The 22,367-nt window shown below is 40.4% G+C and overlaps 1 protein-coding gene across 6 annotated transcripts in view; it reads right to left on the minus strand.

Annotated features, from left to right (window-relative positions):
- Positions 1-17,996, minus strand: part of LOC123773018 (cytospin-A) — a 424,140-nt gene extending 406,144 nt beyond the window's left edge. For 2 of the 6 annotated variants that reach the window (XM_069315372.1, XM_069315366.1), the window contains exons 1-2: positions 17,931-17,996; positions 15,347-15,634 (exon numbers count right to left, since the gene is read on the minus strand). The gene's annotated coding sequence lies outside the window, so the exon portion shown is untranslated. Of the gene's footprint in view, positions 1-15,346; positions 15,635-17,801 lie in introns of those variants that run through there. The other 4 variants (XM_069315374.1, XM_069315367.1, XM_069315363.1 and 1 more) reach the window with 4 other exon arrangements.
- Between the last annotated feature and the right edge of the window lie 4,371 nt (positions 17,997-22,367).

Here is a 22,367-nt window from a genome sequence, read left to right on the forward strand (position 1 = left end):
ACTCCAACAAAAATGGAAGGTAATATGAACGAGTTTAGTAGAATCTGTGTAGAGAATCTTCCTTATCAGGGCCTCTGCTAATACGGCAGTATGTATCTTAACTTTATGGAAAACCTCCAGGAACTTGAACAAAATTTGTATAGGCTACACAATCTACATAATACCAACGCTTGAGTATGCAGCCCGAACATGGAACCAAACCTGATAAAATTAGATAAGGCAGAGAAATACTTATAAGGCTCGTTCCTTAGATAAGGACACGACGGAAGATTAAGGAAACGGCAACTTACCACATTGGAGGCAAGATAAGCAGAGAGGACATGACAACAACGTGTAAGATTCAAAGGGGAAAGTTGACAAATAAAACAAAGAAGCACATGTTTAAAGTGAGGCACAGTAGAAGAGGTTCATTTCTCTATTATGCACCCCATACCCATCCCGTGGACGATGGTGGAAAGGGTTACAGAGGTGCATAATGGGTTCAGGAACTGAACGCCAGAGTTCGTTTAGTTAAGCAAGTAGAAGACGTCGTAGAGTGAAAGTGGACAAAAATTAGTTATAAGAGGTGGGAACGTCTTTACTAATAAAGATGTAACTAAGCGGGATGCGCCAAGATGAAACTAATTAGAATTAGAAATCACGTTCTCGAATTAGAAACCACGACCCACGTTCTCGAATCAGAAACCACGAACAAATTCATTATTTTGCCTTTCAAAGAACCTTTTAATATTACAAACATATTTTCATATTGCAAGTCAGACATAACTCAAAGAGTCAAATCAAAACCCTCCTTTAAATATTCAAAGACTCCAAGAGTCTGTCGTATATAATCAAACCCACACACACATATATAAAGGAAAAAGTAGCGACGTTTCGGTCCATCTCGGACCAAAACGTCGGTCCATCTCGGACCAAAACGTCGGTCCATATTAACTCGTGACTTAACAAGATCGTTGGAACACACCGACCGAAACGCATCACCTTATTTTTTCCTTTCATACATGTGCATTGCATTGATTCATTCTCACCCACGGCTTATTCTCTGCATTCGGTCATATATTTCCACACATGCTTCACTCGAGGCGTCGGTGGCGAAGCTGGCGACGAATACACCTGCATCAGGTGTGTGTGTGAGAGAACCCACATCAATTCTGGCCCAGCCCTGCCCTAGTAAACACAGCTCTTGCTTCTCATATCTCACACACACACACACACACACACACACACACACACACACACACACACACACACACACACACACACACACACTATGACAAAGAGTGCTGGGAAGACGGGACACCACGAGCGTAGCTCTCATCCTGTAACTACACTTAGGTAATTACACACACACACACTTCCTTGCTGCAGACACTCAACCAGCTAACAACAACAAACTGTAAAATACCGTTGAATATTGGGTTGGACTGGCGACTATGTGGTAATTAACTGGGTGCTTTTAACGGCTCGAATGACAGACGTTTATGAGGACGGGCGGGAAGTTGGGGCACGGCATGAGGTGTGAGGAAGTGTAGTGTGAGGGAGCGGGGAGTGAGCGTGGACAACACAAGGGATATATCAAGGTACAAAGCTCAAAAAAAATCTACCACCTACGGGTTATACCGACGCCCGCGCCACCTCTTGTAGTAGCCTAATCTTCAACAACAACAAATGGATGGAAGCAGCGCGGTTACAGCCCCGCTCCTGCGCCAGGTAAGTCCACAACGGGCTCACTATACCCCGTGCTACTTGTAACTCGGTGTTCCGAGAAGCTGAATCTAACACAACAACAATGGGGGGGGGGATAGCGGTGGTGGTGCTGGTGTGGATGACTGCCGGAGCGTGGCGATGCACGAGACTCGACACCTGCCTGCCAAGTTTATGTTTATTTCACAAACTCAGCCGTCTACAGCTGTAGGCCACGCCAGAGAGAGGTGGTTGTACTGTAATTTACTGCCAACGGGAGCCATCATGCTCGAAAATTATCACAACTAGACACGCCTTTTGTGTGAACATATTTTCCCACTTCAAACATTAACAGTACGAACGGAATACACAATTCTTAACACAGATGCAACCGAATTTAACTCCTAACTCTAAAATTCAATATTAAACCACTTAAAAATCAACTAGTACTAACGGGGCGCTTTTAATACCGGCCTCTGACAGCCTATTAACTCACTAGTTGTTAGCTTATTTCCGCAATTAAACTCTTGCATGCTAACGCCCATCTTCTTATCTTGAGATTATCTTGAGATGATTTCGGGGCTTTTTAGTGTCCCCGCGGCCCGGTCCTCGACCAGGCCTCCACCCCCAGGAAGCAGCCCGTGACAGCTGACTAACTCCCAGGTACCTATTTACTGCTAGGTAACAGGGTGGGTCTGTTACCTAGTCTGGTAACAGGGTGGGGCCCATGATCACTAAACCCACCAGAATTACTCAAATGACAGCCTGACCACATCTAGACAAACATAACCTCTCTCACTAACCTTGGTAATAATCACTGATGGAACTACAGACTATTACCCCAACATTTATTATAACCAGCATTAAAAGCAACCTTTACAAACAATGAAGATTAGTTTTAAACTGCAAAATCAAGTTTCAATAAGCATCTTTGTTGTCTCTGTTGGTAACAAACGGGAAGACTCAAGTCGGTACTATGGCAAATACTAATTTAAATTTAAGGCACTATGGGCTTCACCATAGCCCGTGCTACTTGGAACTTTGTTCCAGGTAGCGAATCTTTAACAACAACATACGAATTTAAGTGCGCAAACATTTCTTCACAAAACTCTATGCCTCTTCACACCCAAAAGAATTAACTAACCATGGATGTCTGAGGAAATACAGGATAGGGGGGTCGGTCATTCCCAAAGACTCGTCTACGAGGCACAACTTAATATCTAACAAAATAACAAAAGAACCCAAACAAACTACTATGAAAACAAGTGATTTGATCCCACATACGGGATCAAAGAATAATAATAATAAATATTCCTATTTGGAATACATTATCATGTGTACCTACGAATATTCCGCCGAGTCATGTTTCAAACAAACTTGGTAACAATAGTTTTTATTCAGTACAGTCGGGTTCGTTCTCGACTAACAGGCGAGAATACCGGGTTCGAATCCCAGGCGAGACGGAAATAGTTGAGCGCGTTTCTATCGCCTAAATGCCCTTGTTCATCTAGCAGTTAACAGGTATCCAGGAGTTAGCCAGGTTGCTGTGGAGTTGTACCTTGGGGAATGTCAGTAATTCGACTCTTGAAGGAGGAGGGGTTGATTGAGACGTTGATATAAGCCTGATATATATACACTGACTGCCTGTCCCCCGACACAATACATTATAATAACCTGCAGTTCCACAATATAAAAGTTTATAGAGGATCCCCAGGTGCAGCAAGACTGGTTGAGGGACCCGCTGCCAGCAGGTCACAATAACGGCCAGAAAGTATTAACCCGAGGGGCGGGAGAGACGTGAGGGCGGGAGGGACGTGAGGGCGGGAGGGACGTGAGGGCGGGAAAGACGCGAGGGCGGGAAAGACGCGAGGGCGGGAAAGACGCGAGGGCGGGAAAGACGCGAGGGCGGGAAAGACGCGAGGGCGGGAAAGACGCGAGGGCGGGAAAGACGCGAGGGCGGGAAAAACGTGAGGGCGCGGGGTCAGGAGGGTGACCCGCTTCAGAAAGCCTAATGTCATGTTGGGGTGAACAATGTGTCTGTACCGCCAACCTGTCCTTTCACCCAATCGTTATTTTTAACGGAATCCACTAAACCGGCAAAATCACCGAAGTAAATATTTAAACCACTCTAATATTTGACGTTTTCTTACCATCGAATTCTATAGGTTATATGGGTTATATATGCAGGCGATGAGTCACAATAACGTGGCTGAAGTATGTTGACCAGACCACACACACTAGAAGGTGAAGGGACGACGACGTTTCGGTCCGTCCTGGACCATTCTCACAATCGACTTGAGAATGGTCCAGGACAGGATTTCACCCTAGGAAATCAAAGGTGAAATCCATCCTATCTTCCTTACAAAGGCAGGAAGAAAAGGATTTTTTTTCTACCACAGACGTGGCCACACATTTACAAGGCTAACCGGCAAATATACATTTTCTTCTATCCTCCATGGACAGGATGAGAGATCTGTTAAACATATAGTTCAATTATTTATTGAACAATCAACCACAAAGCGATTGTAGTACTTTTAAAATGCTAATCTAACCTAACATAAACACACATATTTACGTCTGTTCTATATAAACAGATGTTTATGACCACTGGACCACAGGCAGTACTGGTTACAGACACAACACCCATTTAAAATAATCGGTAAAATATAGAAGCCTTAAAAACATTAAATACAACCTAATAGGTCTATGTAGTCCCGATCAGGAGCTCTCATCTAAAATAAGGGGCCGAGAGACCTCATCTTTAGAATGTGAGAGGAAAGAGGAAACAGAAGAGATATAATAACAATATATAAGATATCGAGAGGAACAGACAAGAGGACAAAGCGGCTAAAGTGAGAAACCTGTAGGGTTAGGGGACACGGGTGAAAGCTGGAGACGCAGATGACGAGCCAAAGAGATGCCAGGAAACACTTTTTCTATATAACATTTGCGAGCAATTAAAACTACAAGAAGATATTATTGACACGATTCCAATAAGCAAATGCAAAAATGAGGACATGGAAAAAAAGAGATGAATAATAATAGTTATTAACATTAACTGATCAGGAGGTGGAAATGCGGGGCCTAAGAGCTATTGCTTCAACATTACACGTACATCTAGGCGAGTTATTATTATTATTACATACACACAGGTACCTCCAGACAGTTTCAAAGTAGATATGATAAGCAAAAAGAGTTTGCAGCAATTAAAAAAAAAAAAGTTCGGTCGACGACTGAGAGGCGGGATCCAGGAGCTGAAGCTTTTCTCTACCAGTACGTACATGTGAGCACACAACCTATGAGCATCGTTAGTAGGAACGTCAATAACAACAAAGACTCAGTTTCTGGAATAATATTGTTGTTCCATTAACTTGATATATTGTACATGTCTCGTAAATCATTCATAAATATTGGTAAATCTTCCATAAATATTGGAAAATCTTCCATAAATATTGGAAAATCTTCCATAAATATTGGAAAATCTTCCATAAATATTGGAAAATCTTCCATAAATATTGGATACATATAATCAGAGGCCTTAACTTTGATAAAATGATGAGAAAAGACAATTTAAGTACTAATTTTAAATGACTATATGTTAAGTGTAAAAAAACAGCAAGCAGCTATATATGGCAGAAAAGGGGCGGAGCTAAACTATGTTTGTAAACATTACGTCATCGTAGTGACACCATTATGAGAAATGTCTCGCCATTTATGAATTCACGACAGATCAATAAAACACATTGCTAGTTTTTTTTATGACATCGCTAAACTTTTAGCTACACCCTAGCCACTTTCCACGGCAACTATACGCCAAAGGAACGACTGGAATCCTCACAAACCCCATATCTGATGATGGAAACATTATGTTCCTAGGACCTCTTCTATTTCTTATATACATCAATGATCTGCCTAGTGTCTCTAACATTCTTAAACCTATATTATTTGCTGACGATACTACCCTCATCTACTCGGACCAACAAACTCACACTAAACATAGAAAAGGCCTACTACATCTTATTTGGAAGCAAATCAACAAATGCAATTCAGCTTTTCAAATAGACAATGTTAACATCAGCAATAAAAATGACGGGAAAGTTCCTTGGCCTATACCTAGACAAGAGACTCAACTTCAGCACCCATACAACAGTTCATAACCAAGTCTCTAAAATAGTTTGTATACTTTCTAAAATCAGATATGTACCTAACTCTGCTCTCCTCTCACTGTACTACGCACTAATCTATCCTTACCTTACTTATGGTATATGTGCATGGGGTTCAACCACTGCAAACTACCTCAAGTCCATCATCAACCAGCAAAAATTTGCTATCAGAACAATAGCAAACTTTGCTTTCAGACAACACTCAGCTGCTTTGTTTAAATCCCTAAAACATGTTGAGCATAAACTCACTCCACACATTCTCTTGTACCATCTACATTTACAAAACCCTGTTCTTAAATGCAAACCCTGTTCTGAAACTCTTCCTGGACAGATGTAATATAACCCATAATCACTACACCAGAAATTGATATCTCTGATATCCCCAGAGTCAAACTTAATCTGTGTAAACACACTATGCAAATAAAGGGGCCTAGTCTATGGAACTCACTCCCTAACGAATTGAAAAGCTATCCAACTTTTGCCTTATTCAAAAACAAAATCAAAAAGTACCTAATTTCATCTGCATGGTTTCCTACCTAGTGCTTTAAACTTATACTGTATCTAGTGCTACCAAATCCCCCAATATATATACCTAAGCCATACAACTTTATCATTGTAATCACTGATTTCATCTTATATATAAGGGAATAAGGGGATAACCATTAAATTTACTTTAATGTACCTATTAATCCTGTCAAATTTCTTATACAAGGTATTTTTTATATATTCTTACAATGCATCTTTATACTTTCTTACAATATACCCGTAAGCATTTTTTAATTTTGCAAGAAATTACCTTCTTAAACTTATTTGTTAGATTAAGGACCTGCCCGAAACGCTATGCATGCTAGTGGCTTTACAAGAATGTATAACTTCAATGCTCTGTACTCTCATAAACCCAATGTACCCTCTTGTATATAAATAAATCAATGTTTATGTCTGCCATCCCAGTTACTCGACATCCGAGTCTGTTTCTGACCGTTGTGACTGTTGCCTGTTTGTTGACCTAACGCCAGACGGACACAACAGGAACGCGGATGAACGAAGCATCATGATATTTCAAAACGTCTTGTGGCTTAAATTACGTCACGTTTCATTGTATTTCGTACATTTTCCTCATTGGAGGAGCAAGAAGTTGTCATCAATATCATCAGTTTCCCCGATCCCTCATTGATTTAAAAAATGGATACGAGTAACCGTATAACTATTTAATACCATGTAGGCTAATGAAATGAATATCATAAATATTCTCACATTTAAAACGCACAGACGGTACGGTAATTAACAGGAGAAAGCGCGAAGCCAGTGTGAATACATAATACATGCTGCCCAAACCACTTGGACCACCAGGGGTAATGAACGCCGACCCAGCGAGATGCGAGGACGGCGTTCTACCCACCATGCCAAACACACACACACACACGAACAAATCCACAAGGGCCGTGACGAGGATTCGAACCTGCGTCCGGGAGCATCCCAAACACTGCCTTAATCGACCGACACACACACACCCAAGTCACCACTCTGAACACTATGTAAAAAAGAATACCAAACTGCATATATTTGTCGTATTACATGGAGCCTAGGTCTAAGGACCAAACATCTGAGTTCCTCATAAAAAACTTGGCTATTAGCTAATAGCAGTCTCCGTGGTGTAGTGGTAAGACACTCGCCTGGCGTTAGCGAGCGCTATGTCATGGGTTCGTATCCTGGCCGGGGAGGATTTACTGGGCACAATTCCTTAACTGTAGCCTCTGTTTAACGCAACAGTAAAATGTGTACTTGAAATGTGAAAAAACGATTCTTCGCGGCAGGGGATCGTATTCCAGGGACCATAGGATTAAGGACTTGCCCGAAACGCTACGCGTACTAGTGGCTGTACAAGAATGTAACAACTCTTGTATATATCTCAAAAAAAATAGCTAATTGTAATAACTAAATAAGCTAATAACTTTTAGCTAATTAACTAATTAATTTAGCTATATTAACTCTTAGATCCCAGCCTTGCAGGCTCCAACAATTGCTAAAGCTGTGAAATAGTTTGCAAACCGAATAATTTACTGAACCTTCCCGAAAAGATATTAGGCTACATTAGGCAAGGTAAGGTAATTACAAGTCAGTGTGCCTCTATAACACTTGCAAGGGATACAAGGACAAGTATCTAGAGCTACGAGAACGGAGCAGAGGAACAGTGCTCAACCACTGAACCACCTGGGATCATCACTCACCGATCTTGTAGGAAGCGAGGTGCTGACCAAACCATGAACAAGATTTTTCTGCGACAAAACTACAATCTACTCGCCTTAAAACATTTCCCTTAAAGTATAAGATATACATTCGTTTAAGATTATTTATCAAAAGGCCCAAGATAAATTTACATGTGTTTTGGGTCTACTTGCAAATGAAGTCTAAATATTTTTCAAACGTACTACTTGAAATATTCTCTAGAGAGAAAATACAAAATCGTAACTTGTCTTCTTATTATTAACGAAACAAAAAAACGGCCAGGGTAAAGAAGCAATGGCGCACTCAAAAAAATAAAAAATAAATACAAATAAAAGAACTAGCATCATCTTCTCCAGCAAACAACATAGCCTAATGGGATAAAGAAACACTAACCACCACATAATGGGTCATTATTTCTTGTAATCTTGGAGACAGCCACTTGACCTCTGCCCTCCCCTGAGGTGCCCGTCAGACTAGATGCTAAGAAGAGAAGAGATGGAGGAGACATGGATAAAGATATACTGGTAGAAGAGATGCCAAAACAAAGGATAAAAAGGACCGTACACTGGGATGCTGGGAGTGTCTGGGATGCTCCCGGACGCAGGTTCGAATCCTCGTCACGGCCCTTGTGGATTTGTTCAAGGACCGTACACTATGTGAGGAAAGGTAAACTTTGGAGGAAAGGATAGAGTTGAAAGTAAAACCCAAACCAAAATACATTTAAAAATATAAAGAATGAATAAAACAATTGCGAAACACTGCATGACTACTTTCAGTAACAGTGTAGTAAGCAACAACAGTATTACTCCAAACGCCCATTTATTTAATTTTTTACTACGAAAGACGAGCTTCATAACAAAAGTAAAACTAGCCGGAGTAGTTAATGCTTACCACTACACGGCTGAATACGAAACCTGACCTCCGACACCAGACTGACCCTGACAATTGAACCTTAATTGATTGCGCAACAATACATCCAAAATTACATACCTCTTGATTAAAGTTCATAAAATCTCCATATGTTAGAGGGCTAGTCGCGCGCACAATATAACTACATCCGGATAAGACATCGTTTTTCCATCAAAATCAGGGTAGACCTATACAAATTACTTACATCCAGTAAGTGGATATGGAAGGGAAAACAATTCTTCAATACCCCTGAATGAGGACAGAGCAAAAATCACACATATACAGTTGACGGCAGGCCTAGGGGGGGGGGATCAGCTTCACAAGTCATAGGCTTCCTTATTTGTCATTCTCCGTTCATAGGCCTATCTATTAATTATATGGGGGTGAAAGTATAACCAACAAATGGAGAAAAGAGCCCACCTTTATAAAATATTTAAACCCACGACCCAGCTAATGCCCCAAAACTCACTCCATAACCTCTCGACAGCTTTACCAAAACGTTATCACTGATCTTACACGTATGAGCGGGCGGGAGAGGTAGTACTTGACCTCACAAGATGAGTGGGGGGGGGGGGGGGCGAGGGGAAGTACTTGACCTCACAAGATACTTCCAAGAGATGTTCGTAAAACAAGACCGGAAGATTCAAATAATGTCTCTTAATGATAAATCAAATTTATCAATATAAAAAGGCATATATAACTTGGGGGAAGGGGGTGAGTGGGGCACCATTCCCTTTCATATAACTGAAAGGAATGGTGCATCACTGACATTTCTCAGGATGTAACCTATGTTCACCAAGTGAACATCTGATGCCTTTGTTCACTAAGTGAACAAAGGAATCAGATGAAAAGAAACCATTTCTGCCCAGCCCGCGGCGGGGGGGAGTTAAACTCTGGTTCCTCGGTTGTGAGCCGAGGACGAAGCCCCTGTGCTACAGGACATTGTGTCAAGGAGTCTCATTAGACGAGGAGACAACTTAAGGGGACGCGAGTGAACACAGGAGAACCCTCCCATTGTTGTCTCAAGCACACAACTCGAACTGAAGTGCAAGCCTAACCTCACATCAAGAGCGCGGGGCAGCTCCTTCGTGCTCTGCAACCCTTTCCTCCACCACCGGCCTCGGGATGGGGTGCATAATAAAGAAATTGAATTCTTGGGTCGTACACGACTGGGAGCCCTGCTCCTACTGGTGTTCATTATTTGTTCATACGCAGCTCACCGCCCTTACTCGTGTTCCCTATTTGTTCATACCCAGCTCACGGGTCCTACTAATGTTCAGCATTTATTCATACCCAGCTGACGAACCCTACTGGTGTTCACTAGGCAATGTATTCACACATTGTGCGTCCTAGACACTCTATTCTCCCACTAACTTCACGGCTAATTGTCTAATCTCACTATACAAATATATCAATGGGGTGATAATAGCTTGAGCTACCTCATCCCTTTGTGTGTATTTTACCTCAATAAACTTATTTCAATTTCAATTTCAATATATCAACACACACTCCAGTGCTTCAGCACGCAGATAACCAGCGGGTCGTTTTTTTTCCTTAAAAGTCTTAAGAAACAAGAGCCATCCAAACTAGGCTTGGTCTAATCCTGCCATCCAAACTAGGCTTGGTCTAATCCTGCCATCCAAACTAGGCTTGGTCTAATCCTGCCATCCAAACTAGGCTTGGTCTAATCCTGCCATCCAAACTAGGCTTGGTCTAATCCTGCCATCCAAACTAGGCTTGGTCTAATCCTGCCATGCAGGATTCTGACACTAATCCTGGGCAGGATTAGACCAAGCCTAGCCTAATTGTCCATGCTCTCCCAGCATGGACAATTTATAATGCGGCTCGTATGCAGTCCGTCCTCCTAAGGTTTCCCCAACGTCAAGAAACTGTCGTACTAAAATGCCCTAATTGAAACCTACCAGAGGACCCTCAACAGAAAACGGGACAGTATGTCAATTTCGCGAGCATTATCCATTTTCGAGTACGATGATTGTTGAACTTAGGTAGAGTATACGTCAAAATGAGACGCTGTGTTAGGAGTATGGGTTGAAATGTGACAATAAATAATTAGTTTAGACACTTGGGTTATGGATACATTCAAGAACAAAAAACCGATGAAGACTTCTGCGTAGTGAACGAGGCAGAGTCAAACATGTGTATATTAATTATACGACTTTATTTGCATTCGATTTACTAAGTCAATTTTCGGATAGAGTAATTAGCATTAATTAAATGTAAGCGTTGAGAGTGTAGCGGATTAGCCTAACGAAGGTAGTATAGCAATTACTAATTAACTCACAAACATCATCAATATAATATTGTACCATCCGAAATAATGCTATCACATACATAAAGAAGGAGAGGGAATTATTGGGGGGAAAGCGCCAAGCCATTACGACTACATAGCACTTGGAAGGGGTCAGGATAAGGATTTGGAATGGGACGGGTGAACGGGTGAAAGGATTACAGAATTAAGGCCTCTCTAGGACTATAGTTGACTATTGTAGTTCAATTTTACCAACCAGAGCAAGACCATTCTCAGTCACTTGCTGTGAAATTGATTTAATAACAGTAATTTAAAACATTCAAGTCGGCACTTATAGCAATATCTAGGTAATTTCAAGAGTGCAGTGAACTTGTATCGAGTTGTAATTACCTAAGTGTAGTTACAGGATGAGAGCTAGGGGAGGTAGAAATAGCCTAAGCTACTCTATCCCTTTGAGATGTATTGCTTTCTTGTCTCAATAAACATACTTGAACTTGATGAGAGCTACGCTCGCGGTGTCCCAATTGGTATTCCCAATTGTCCCAAGTCGTATAACTGGCGAAGTGCTTTCGCAATTTTGTTCTAAATCTATAGATAACTTGGTTGATCAATGATCATATCCTAAGCAGATCTGGGTCAAGGACCTGGTGGAAGATACTCTTATCTTCCAACATTTTTTTTTAATTCAACAATTTTAGCTGTAAAATAGGCTAGGCTAACCAATATACATTCACATTCTTTGCCTATCTCCCGAACTTGATCAAATGCGAATGTTTTAATTATATCATTAGGCTATGATGAATGGTATTTATAACTGAATATTCAATGAACAAAAGAGCGAAACCGGTTCTAACTGCGGCCAGACTATTGATTTAATATATGTTTTATTATGCAAATTTCAAAGTGCTGATAATGCAGTCTGTAGCCACAGCGACGGACAAGGTTAAAAAAAATAGGAGTAGAGCCGTGTTTTCCCCATTTTCACCGAGTGTATTCTCTATAAATTTAATATATTAGTATATTTTGGTAGCAGTCTTTCCTGTAGGCATAGATTATTGAATGTGACCGAATGTATGAGATCAATGACTCTAATGCGAATCTTCTCTATTTTCCTTACACTTTCTTCACTTAAGAAGCGGAAAAATTAACTCTCCAAAGTTCATGTTTACAGTTTTATTTAAAAATGAGCTTTGTAGAGCTAATTTTTCAACTTCTCAAATGAAAAAAAAAGTTTGGAAAAAGAGATTGTTCTAGCGATTAGCGCTAGAACAATTGATCTTAATCGTTTTCATCAGGCTTAAAACGACCTGTTGTAAAGAAAAGCTCTAAGCAATCTCACCATAAAGCCCATTCAACCGTGTAAAAGATCAGGTATGCTATATGAAAATATTTCAAGACATGCATAAAATATATAAAGGCTTCAAAATATATATGCCACGTGTATACGAATAATCTTATAGCAATGCTAAGGCGTATGTGACCGAATAAGCTATTATGTAATGCTTAGACCAATAAGAGTATAATCTACAAGGCAGTGTCTATAAGAATAAGCTACTAGGCAGCGTTAATTTAAAAAAAGGGTACTAGGCAATCTTTATAAGAAGTCAAAGCCACAATGAGACGTTTACATAACAATTTCAACTGGTAATTATATAGTACTAAATGAAGTATTTTTAAATCTTCCATTGTTTTAACTTTCTAAAATAAGTACGCACATGAAATGATGAAACAAAAAGCAGAAAACATTTAATCCCAGTTCAATATCAACTAGGCTATTCAACCAGCTTAATTTTTATATTTCGTTGAATCTTTACTATCCATCTAATATTACTTGCCTTTAAATGCAGTAATATATTACCATTGGTTTTAAACTTATTTCTTTATCACTCCTTCAGCCTGTGAGTTAATGTAGGTCAACCTTCGAATATAAATAACATGGAAAAATAAGCAGTTTTTAGAATCGCCTTACAAAGTATTGCCTAATATAGCATCGAGACGAATAATGAACATAATGATTTTCGACAATTTCCTGAAAGCAATTACAATGAAAATTACTATGCATAGGCTATATATATATGTAACTTTATTACTCGCCTGGGTCTATACAATAGGATACCCTAATTAGAATTGTCCTTTTTAAGACGCACTAGGCTACGCCTCTTTAGTTAAGTAGAGACCGTTTCACCATCTTAGCAGTAAAACAATTTAAGCATATTCTTGGAAAAAGCCGAGGCGGGAGCCATTCAAACGTCAACAGAGTAGCAAAGGCAAAATTCATGGTAGCCATTATCCCGAGTTGCTCCTCGGCAGAGGGAGGAAGTCGAGAGTGAATAACATTAAGAAGAAAGGCGTAGTTTACGCAACTATGGCTGCAATAGATCGTTAATATTGGTCTGTAGTGAAGGTAGACGTCTGGAAAGGAGTGTTGGGGAGAGGGGGAGGGGGGGGGATGGATGACATGTGCACAAGCCAATAACTTAAGAACGGTTTAAGGAGTATTGCATGTGCTTATTTGGTGTGTTGAGTCATCTATCAATAAACAGAGGTTAGACATTCAAGTTCTCGTCGTGCGTAAACACTCATACATATATATATATATATATATATATATATATATATATATATATATATAAATATATATATATATATATATATATATATATATATATATATATATATATATATATAAAATATATATATATATATAAAAATATATATATATATATATATATAAATATATATATATATATATATATATATATATATATATATATATATATATATATATATATATATATATATATATAAAGTATGAGGATATCCTCTGGTGCAATTGTAGAGACCCATAGCCTCGGAGAAGAAAAAGAGTATTCAGAGAAGACCTTGGGGGTTCTTACTGAACACTTTAATATTTTCTTCTACCACCCCTATTCTTTTTTATATACACACACATATATATATATATATATATATATATATATATATATATATATATATATATATATTATATTATATGTACATTATATATATTTTGTTAAATAGTATACTATTGTCACCAGTACGAAGCCTGTTTGAGCTAATCGAGATCTCCCTTTCGGCTGAAAATCGTCGAGTAGGCACCCATCCAGTTACTGGTCAGACCCAACGGTACTTAACTTTGCTGTCCGACTAAGGGCACATCAATCACTATACCACATCATGGGCACCAAAGGATCGATGGTCACTGCAATGCAAACAGATTGAAGTCGACGCCAAGGAGGTGGAGCTCAGTCTCTACAGAACACCTAGGCAAGAATCAACTAGGTACGGACATACTTGGCAAGAACACACTACACAGATTCGTTACAGTAAGAATCCATTCATTAACATTCTGTGCCAAGAAGCCTAGCCTTCTGATGCAGTCGTTGTATCATCTATTACCTTATGGCAATTAATGTTCATTAACCGATTTAATTTATCGTCACGTACCTGCAATGTTATGTTACTGTTTGCTCAAGAAGATAAATGAACATGGGTGTGTGATACGAGCGTAGGCTGCGTAACTTCGACAGCAAAATGCGTAGTCTGCTTTAGTGAGGGATTGCCAGCTTGCGTAGCTTCATGTAGCTCCCAATGGCTACATGAAGGGTTAAATTGTGTCCAGGGGCTAGCCTTGTGACACTAAAACTGTAGGCATCTCTCAAGAGACAATATCCAATTACATATATTATCCTATTTCCCTTTCTGTAAGCCACCAACGAAATACCATTTTCTGGCGTAAAGCAACATTGACAATTACCTACTACGCATGTTCATAATTTGCATTTATATTTTGCTTATATTAAATAATAAGAATGTCTTAAATGAACACCGAACACGCTGGCGAGGAGTCACAATAACGTGACTGAAATATGTTGACCAGACCACACACTAGAAAGTGAAGGGACGACGACGTTTCGGTCCGTCCTGGACCATTCTCAAGTCGATTGTGAGAATGGTCCAGGACGGACCGAAATGTCGTCGTCCCTTCACTTTCTAGTGTGTGGTCTGGTCAACACCCAACACCTTTTTATCTAAAGTTAGTCAAAAGTCTTACCTTACTTAAAGTTAGTCTTACCTTTCAGTCGTCGGTGAGGGCATAAGACGAGTCAACAACCCTAGTAAAGGTGCTACTTCAACGTAACTCCTCACTGGGTTGCTTGGCCAAAGGTATGTCGAAGCCTCTAGGCTGCCTCTTGCCCAAACTGAAGTAACTCCTCACTGGATCAGTCCACAGCTCAAGCTATGCGTCAAGCTCGCACTTTACGATGCACTCAACACACACACATGTACTTATTTTTCTCCTGGGCAACAATTACATGTTTTATCGTCGAAATACATTGTGCCTGAATGTTACACCGATACACTAAAAAGATGAAATGCATTTTGTATAACAAATTGACAATCCAATAATCTGTAATTTGTAACTTCAAAATTTCGGAACAAACTGATCCTGACGCTCTTCTTCATTTCACAGATTTAAGCTCGCATGGCTGTGTTTTGTGTCTTCAACACTCCTATAACGACCTACATTTAGCCCAGACAAATCCAAAAACACCATAAAGTTACATCATATCGTGAAGCCACACTTCCGTAAATGCTACAAGAGTCTGAGATTGGGTTGGCTTCATTGAACTTCATAATTCCATCAAAAATTGACATGTTTTCCGTGAAACAGTAATTAATGTATTATTGAACTCAGGATAATCGATAGCTAGAGTTACAGCTCGTCTTTTGCCTCAACAAATATAAAGTGAAAAACCTAAGGCCTAACTGACAACTATTGGCCAATGCAATAATTTCTAAAGCAAGTTCTGGTAATGGAGTAGATTTGTGTATAGCCAACCCATCCTCCTGTTTAGATAGTAGTTTTTGTAACTATGTAGACCCTCGTACATACATAGACGTAATAGACAATTAGTAGAATTTAATGCTATTCACTTTAGTCCGAAAATAAAGTTAAAAACTAAAGTTAAACATTCTTATGCCTAGCACATGTACTATATTAGGCCTCAGATAGCGTGTATTAGGTCTATGATGGTTAGGTAAGGTTAGATTAAATTTTCTTTGCAACATCAGTTCAAGAACTTTTGCAGTTTGTCCCAATTCAGTAGTAGCGATTTCTACTTTCTAATTGCCTTTTACGTCAATATACGAACGATGGTCCTTATCGTTACTGTAAATATTACCTAAACAGGAGGATGGGCAGGTATGACATTAATTCACACAAATCATTCATAACCAAAAATCAAAATTGCTCCCGTTTAATGTTCCTTAAAACGGGAAAAAGTAGAGTGGTTGTCTTGTCCATACTATAGGCACCACTGTCGAAAGATTAGAGGAAGTCGATTCTCCATTTGAGCAATTACGAGGGAGGCCAAGGAATCTATGCCATTTAACGGAAATTCGTGTACAGAATTACTCATGGTCCGTGCACAGAACTAGAACCACGGTCCGTGCACAGAGCTAGAACCACGGTCAGTGCACGGAGCTAGAACCACGGTCCGTGCACAGAGCTAGAACCACGGTCCGTGCACAGAACTAGAACCACGGTCCGTGCACAGAGCTAGAACCACGGTCCGTACACAGAGCTAGAACCACGGTCCGTGCACAGAACTAGAACCACGGTCCGTGCACAGAGCTAGAACCACGGTCCGTGCACAGAGCTAGAACCACGGTCCGTGCACAGAACTAGAACCACGGTCCGTGCACAGAGCTAGAACAAGGTATCGAGTAGCACCAGTATATGCAAGTGACTGAGAGCCGCATTCATCCAAACACATCATAAAACAAACATATGTCCATAAGTAAACAGCGATACATTGATTCGCGTTCCTGGCCAGATTATGTCACCTCCCGGAGTATCCAATAGCATCTCACCAGCCCTTTATACAAGCAAGTCTGGTCTGTAAAGGTGTACGGTACAAGGTTTTGCATAAAGATTAGGAGGCTACGCTTGGCATGCTAATTAGATTATGGGTGGTCTATGCGTTATGTAGTAGAGGGTGGAGCAAAATTATTATAATTTCCGTTCTGAAAATGATTACTACCTTAATGATAATGGATTTAAGTTGTTCAAATAGCATGAATATCAAGTTAGCTAAACACCAGCGAACTCCTGATAACTTTGAACTGTTTTGTATTTTGTATTTGTCTTCAAGTAGCATATTACGAGGTCTATTTGGTCACATTTAATCTATCAAAAATAGACCGATTTTATCACTCGAGGACTACGTAGATAATCTTATTTACACCGACTCTTAAAATAGCAGTCGTCTCGCTTAACACCTTCCCCCGATATGGCTTAACAACCCAAGAGTACCTTAAGAGTTGCACAATAAGGAGCCACTAGTGCCTTAACCCAAGACGCCCGTCGCCAACACCTGGCTCCGTCCCCTGCAACCCGAGACGATGAGGTGTATATCTCCTTCGTGTATAACCTGTCTGGCGTGTGCGGTTAGGATTATACATTATCCATCACCCAGGCAGGACAAAATATATATATATATTACTTTCTACACTTAATTATTTACATTATTGCGTCGAGGACACGAGTCACATCACTGCATTGTTTCGGTCAGTCTGCCCGGTTCGAACCGTCTGAGCTTCGGGGAAAAAAGAAGGTGTTTTATCAGCTTTATCTCACGCAAGTAATTAATCACCTTGGAGGAGGAGCAGAGCGCCTCCCTCACCCTCTGGCTGCCCGAGTGACACTGGGCACCTCGCACTGCTGATGATGCAAGTCCTGCTGCTCCATCACCGATGCAACACACCGCCACCCTCTTCAATTCCGCCTAAACTAAGCGGGTCATCTGCCGTAATAACAGGCAATTAGCTCATCTATTTAAGTGGCTGTTACTTAATTAAAACGAGGATGTGGTTAAATGGAGGGCTATTTGGGAGATAAAGTGAGGTTATCCGAGCCGCGTGTGGTAGACCAGGGTTGGTGGTGGTGGGGGTCTGCACTCCATCTCACTGTTGCCAACGTTCTGTTGGCCCCTAAAGACATTATCTAACATCCCCTACATGATTTAACGTCTTTACCTTTCTCTTATTAACAATACCCAGGATAAACACATATCATATGCCATATAGCTGCTTTGGTTGGCTTCAAAATAGATACCAATCTTTGACACGTGTGTGTGTGAAAGCGATCGCCGCCACAAGGAGTTTGAAATAGAAATAACTCGAGCGGACGGAAGTGTTCAGTGGATAAGCACTCTCTGGGTCAGCCATTGGCAGGTGGTTCACAGTGTTTGGCTTCCTTCCTCTACTTCACTTCTCATGAGAAACTGTTTTAACTCTTAGCAACGGGATCACAGTCACGGTTCCAGTCTTATCTTACCCCTTTACTGTTAAAAAGATTCATTTTTTAATATATAATTGATCACCTTAGGTTATCAGAAGATCATTCTCGTGATAACGATTGCTATATCTCTCTCCCGTGTGGCAACAGGCAGCTACAACTAATCAATATATAAAAAAAAAGATTACCTCGTCATATCAAAATCAAACAAGTACCATTACAAAAGTTATACGCTCACAGCAGTGCATAAATTGACTGGACAAACATGCAATATATTATTAGCCTCCACCAGTTGCCTGCGCTTACAGACAGCTGGGATTACCATCTGGCAGCTACACTACGGGCTCACCATAGCCCGTGCTACTTGGAACTGTTTGTTCCAAGTAGCGAATCTTTAACAATAACATCTGGCAGCTGGCACAAGGCTATACCAGCTAGGCTTTCCTAAGATGTCATCTATAATAAGCATCATATGCTTCTCACTACAACCCCCTTACTAGACTATAAAATACATTACACTTATTTTATTGTATTCACGTATACTCCCCCTTGTGAATGTAGGAAGAGTTGACCTCTGGACCAAAATCTTATCCAATTAACTTCATATATTTTTTTGCGGTGAGAAGCTGAGGGAATTATAATTATTGTTAAATGTCAAAATTGAGCTTGGACTCGAGTTTTCTCAGGCTATAGTGTTTGTGTCTCATTACTAGTAATAAAGGTGCTTAAGAGGCAGTTAAATGTGTTAATAAAAGTACTCATTTTACTGGATAATCTGCTGTTGGGAAAGTTCTGTATATTGAATTAATTCTCAGTTAACAGATTTTGTTCTAACGTAATTGTTTATGAAACTGGACGCATAATGCGGTTTGTACCAAGAGGATGAAACCGATACAGAGATTTATTTGAATTTGAATTTGAAATTGACAGTTTGCTTGACAGAGTTTGAAATTTTGAAATTATACGTTGAGTTTGAAATTATCGATGAAATGAGTTTGAGTTTGAAATGAGTTTGGAGTTGAAATGAGTTTGAAATCAGAGTTTGAAATTATACGTTGTCAGAGTTTCTTAAGCCTATATGCTCACCTATAGTTTCACTCCTTATTACATCACTCTGAGGAATACCATTCAAATTGGTGTAAACTTTCATATATCTTCAGTCTATAGAGTTCCCATATGCTTTTAACCGCATCACTCTAACTGAACACTACATCATAAACATGCCATATGAGTCACCAACAACAATTTCCTCATTATTACTAAAAAAAAATCATATCGACTTTATTAGGATGTCCAGCAAAATATTTTACCGCGCCTTGAGTAAGGTGGTGAAACCTTCGCCTGTTTCATGGGCTATGGTTCTAATACTGCTGGTCAGTTTAAGGCAAGAAGGTCAACAAAGATGACTGTGCAATGGCGTGTTGACACAAGGTTCTCTTGCAGTGAAAGTGTTGCAATTCAATACTAGGCCAGAGGCTAAGTGGTCCCCTCGCGCATAACACACATTATATTTATATAATAAATAAATATATGTATATGTATATTTTCCAAGCGCCATGGATGAGGTTTGAACCTCGGCTCGTCTACTTGCCTAATTAGTGTCTACGGAGGAGCGAGGTCTAGTTCTTTTATGCCCCGACCGTCTATAATCTTGTACCTTGTTGTTGTTTTTGATTCAGCTACTCAGAACAAAAGTTCAAAGTAGCACGGGCTATGGTGAACCCGTAAAGGACTTACCTGGCACAGGAGCGGGGCTGTCTCTTGTACTTGTTGCGTTACAACTTAACTACCCTTTCAGATATTTGGGCGAATCTAGACTTTAAAGTTGTGGATGGAGGTGGTTTCCTCAACTTCCTCTTTTAGAGTACTCCACTTGTTAACTGCCCGTACAGGGTGCGAGTACTTTCTTACGTTCCTTCGGCTCATTTGCACTTCCAGATTCCACCTGTGTCTTCTTGTCCTGATTTATCTCAGTCTGAAGTCGTGTGAAGCAAAGCAGAGAGCTGTACCACCACACAACAAAGGTGGTCCAGTGGTACAGCACTCGGCTTTGTGGTGTGTTGATCCAGTGGTACAGCACTCGGCTTTGCATCACGCGAGCTGCACAGGTTCAAATCTCATCCACGGATCTTGAAATTTTTAGGTATTTATAGAGCAGACAACACAGATAGCATTTCCTACATTCTCATCTTCGACCAGTGTTGTGAGTGAATTAGTGAAAGATATTCAACGCCATTGAGATTCGCGATCTGAAACTCGCTGAACGAGCCAGCCAATGGGATTACCCGGGCATCGCTATATATATCCCACCTGGTATTATTATTTTCAGTAGCTTGGAGAAAAACTGCGCGTCGCAAAGCAGATGACTTCTGGGGCAAAAGGAGAATGCATGATCGGACGGTGTTCCCAGGTTGTTTGGCGAGGGTGCAATGATGCTGCTGCTTTAGAGTCAACTACTTTGAACAAAACATTCCAAGTAGCACCGGCTATAGAGAGCCCGTAGTAGACTTACCTGACACAGGAGAGGGGCTGTAATGGTGCAGTGACCCAAGCTGCCCCTTAAGTACTCCGCTGCGCGCGCAAGTCTACAATCACTCGTCCCTCTCCATACAGAAAAAGAAGCACCACCTGGTAATGCCTGAAAGACTACTTACCTAAGTTTACCTGAGAGCCACTAAAATAAAAAATAAAAATAAAATGTTTATTCAGGTAAGGTACATACATACAAGAGATTTTACATAAATTGATCGATTTATAGATGGAGCTAGTACATACAATGCCTAAAGCCACTATTACGCAAACGTTTCGGGCAGGACATTAATGGCCTCGATGAGGACAGGAAGCCAGCAGCTTGTCGAAGGCCCCCCCCATTTGCCTTGATGATCTTTTCCAGCTATACTTTAAATGTTAAAAAGAGTTTTGGTTACTTACAATTACTTAACAGTTACTTACCTCATTCCACCTGAACGTTTGTATGCCACAAAAGCCATGACAGGCCCCAAGGAAGAAAGGGTTTCCCGCTGGCCAGGATGAATCAGGAACTTTGTACCACAGTCTGAGAAAAGCAGCAAATCTGAATTCAAATGAAGATGAGTCAGTCTTCGGCATCAAGATCCTGATGCTAAAGAAGGGACTGAAACAGATCTGTGTACTGCTGTGGGCGAAAGACAAAATTCAGTAAATTTCTGCAAATAAGATGCTTGTTTGGTTTCTAAACAAACCCAGTACACATTGGGGTAGGGATTATGAGAAATCCATGTAAAGAAATGAAGATGAGTGTAACAAACCCTCTGCCATAAAAGAATACCATCTACAAAGGAAACCAAAGACCAATCAGGGTGCAAGGGCACCCAGTGACCCACCTTAGGATTCCCTCAGCCCTGAAAAACCCAGGAAGTGATGGCTCCAGGGCAGAGTTGTGTTCTATACCAGATGAAATGGACAGCAAAATATATTTCCACAGGGAAAGGTTCTGCAGTTGCAATTCCCCCCTCCCCCTTGAGAAATGGACGGTAACAGATTCTTAGGCAGGAAGTTGCAGCTCGACTACCTTCGTTGTCGAAGTGAAAGGGGCAGTCCCCCAGAGAAAAAATAAATAAATAAAATGTTTATTTAGGTAAGGTACATACATACAATAAATTTTTACAAAGATTGGTTAACTTATAGGTAGAGCTAGTACATACAATGCCTAAAGCCACTATTACGCAAAGCGTTTCGGGCAGAAGGCCCAACTTCATCCAAAGAATCATCAAACCCTCATATGCTTTGGAGCCCAGAGCAAAGAGGGAGGCCC

This window comes from Procambarus clarkii, chromosome 81 (assembly GCF_040958095.1).
Source record: "Procambarus clarkii isolate CNS0578487 chromosome 81, FALCON_Pclarkii_2.0, whole genome shotgun sequence".
Taxonomy (NCBI): domain Eukaryota; kingdom Metazoa; phylum Arthropoda; class Malacostraca; order Decapoda; family Cambaridae; genus Procambarus; species Procambarus clarkii.